Below are 2,873 nucleotides of genomic sequence, written 5' to 3' on the forward strand. Positions count from 1 at the left end.
GCCTCAGGCCAGTCACAGGCCAGGTAATTGCTCTTTCACTGAGCTATATTCCCAACACTTTTCATTTTATTTTGAGTCAAGGTCTTGCTTATTTACTTATTGGACTCAAACTTTCAGTCTTCTTGCTCCTTTCTTCTGAGTAGCTGAGATTTACAGGCTTATAGCACTTTTCCAGGCTTATTCCTGTCTCTCTTTTTTTAATGGTTGCTTATTTATAATCATACATGTTCCCAAATTCTGTACTCAAATAAGTGAGATGAGTTGCCTCATTGCTTTCCCTCATCAGGAAGCACAATGAGAAGGGAGGAGCCTGGGAGGAAGATACTTCCTGCCAGGTCACCAGTAAATGATTTATCTCTTCTGCTCAGGCCCCACCCCCTAATAGCACACACAGCTGTGAATGTACTAATCAGTGGATTAATCTACTGATCAATATAACCCCTCCAGTGGACTCATCACTTTTCAAAAGCCCCACCTCCGAATACATGAAACATTGGGGGAAAATTGTAAATCTAAACCATCAAACCAATCATGATACCAGATTTTGCTCAGAGATGCTGTATTATGTACTAAACACTTATTAGAGCAAGTATGAATACATACAGAAGTGCTAGCAACATTGTCAGTGTTCTGCATATCTCAGTAAGTCTTCCAGTTAGAACAATTTTTATCTGAACTCCATAGCTCTCTCTTATTCATCTTGAACAGTCTTTTTTTTAATCTACTTACACTTTTTGGTAGGTTTGAATGGAGGTAGGGGTATATTTTCCTTTGTGTATTGCCACATGATGCTGTTTATTAGTTCTAGTCTTTGAGTAACTCTGAGCTTACATTTTGAACTGCACACTATTCATAAAGTCATGTATTTAGGAGCAAAATCTTTGTAAATAACAAACTTGCTGTTGTATGAACTAGAGAGGGTTGTGTGATACTTGGCATTGTTCTAGGATGTTTCTAGATGAACAGGTTAGGGTAGTTGTGATATTACAATAAGCAGTGTAGTTGTCCCTGGATGGATTTAGTTTCCAAAGTTTCCACTAACCACTAACTAAACATATAAAACAAGCATTGTGTCTGCACTTACTAGACAATTTTTTCATTTTTTGTTAGAATTTCCTAAACTATGCAGTATAGTTCCTTAGACAGCATTTACATTGTATTTGGTATCACCATAGTTATCACAGTTTCTCTTATATGAGGTACAAAAAACATAAACAAATAAATAAATGAGTTAAATAAAAGATTGTGGAAAACAAGAAAGCAGTAAACGATCAAAAGTGTTGAAGATATCATATGCAAGCATCATTTTCCCAAAAGAAACACAACTCTTATGCGTTGCAAATACACACTTAATAAATGAAACAGAATATAGATTTTTAAGATATTGTTCTTTTTTAACATCTTTAGCAGCTGTAGCTATGCAGAAGTATTCACATACAAAGGCGGAAGACTAGTGTGTAGAGCACATGAAAAGAATTTCAAGACTGAGATGTTCCTCTCAGAAGTGGTTAGAAGATGGAGCTCTGGAATAGGGTCTTCAGAATTCCTCTCGAGATTGTTGGATTGGTTATGATTTGTAATTTCTGTTTTTCATAGATCTTTTTGAGTATGTCGCTGTATTTTGAAACCATTGCACCTGTGTTTTCATGGTTTCAGTACTTAAGTATTCCACATTTTGGTTTTACGTTAAGTGTCCTTGTCCATATTGTGATTGACCTTGCAAGCCAGGATCAAATAAACTGGACTGTGACTCTCTCATTTAGCTGGCCATGAGTTGTAGTTATCCCCTTTCAGGAGCAACAGATGAGAATACACTATTAGCCTTGGTTGGCACAAGACAGGGAGCGATCTTGCTTTCCCAATCACTCCACTGTCTGAGGGACATTAAAGAGTTCAGAGAAATCTCATAGTAAATGGGAAATGATGACTAATTAATGGAAAACATATTGATGTGTTTCTGCATAATAAAGAGATAAACGAGAGGATAGGAGACTAGAATGTGAGATTTATATCAAAATGGATATTAACACAGAAACAAATACAATGCCATTGCAATATTGGCGTTATCAAGCAAATCTACTCCAAAAACTGACTTTATATGGTATACTAAATTAATATTTCCCATAAATGCAACGTTTTGATAAAAATAATGAAGCTAATTATAATCAGCAATAGTCATTAGGCAGCATTGTAGCATTTTATCTATAGTGTTTATGGGGCTAAAGAATTTGGGAGAAAAAGAAGGATGTATGGAGCAGTCTACCCAGGGAGCCAGGGATCTTCCTTCTTGGTCAGTTTGAAGCATCATTCCAAGCTTCTAAATTGCAGGAAAAGTAACTAGCTCTTTTGCTGTGACAAAGACTATGAATGTGAAACTTGGTATGATTTAGAAATAACAGAAATGACAGTAAACTATAAGATATAACTGATTATTTCTTGTAAATATTTTAAAATATAAAGTTACTCAGTTTGTCTATTCTCACCTGTGTTATAGGCTTTGCAACATAATGAATTTTGGGGGAAAAACTTCTGCCCAGAACTCAATACAACAGAACACAGTGGTTGTCCCAACTATATAATGTAAGTTCACATTCATTGTCAAAACAGATTTACTTTCTACTATGCTGCAAGAAAGAAGGGGCTATGGGCTTAGAGCTGTTGGGAGTCCTTTGAGTCAATCTTTCTGAGGCTATGTTTGTGACCTATAGAGTGAGTAATTGTGCACTGTTGCATGTGAAAGTGCTGTATTTCTATTCTATGATGGCCAAAAGAGTTTTCCACGTGAAGAAATGTTTATTATGTGCTTTTGAAAGTGTATATTTATGCATTGATTATGGGCTTGGGTTCTTATCATTTTTTTTCAAAATTTTATT

General features: G+C 35.6%; 1 long non-coding RNA gene across 1 annotated transcript in view; it reads left to right on the plus strand.

Moving 5' to 3' along the window:
* Positions 1–1,671, plus strand: part of LOC111814121 — a 10,602-nt gene extending 8,931 nt beyond the window's left edge. Inside the window, exon 3 of the long non-coding RNA XR_002819193.1 lies at positions 1,597–1,671. This is a non-coding gene — a long non-coding RNA (uncharacterized LOC111814121). The remainder of the gene's footprint in view (positions 1–1,596) is intronic.
* The last annotated feature ends 1,202 nt before the right edge of the window (positions 1,672–2,873 follow it).

Source organism: Octodon degus, unplaced genomic scaffold, assembly GCF_000260255.1.
Source record: "Octodon degus isolate 3935 unplaced genomic scaffold, OctDeg1.0 scaffold00272, whole genome shotgun sequence".
NCBI classification, from domain to species: domain Eukaryota; kingdom Metazoa; phylum Chordata; class Mammalia; order Rodentia; family Octodontidae; genus Octodon; species Octodon degus.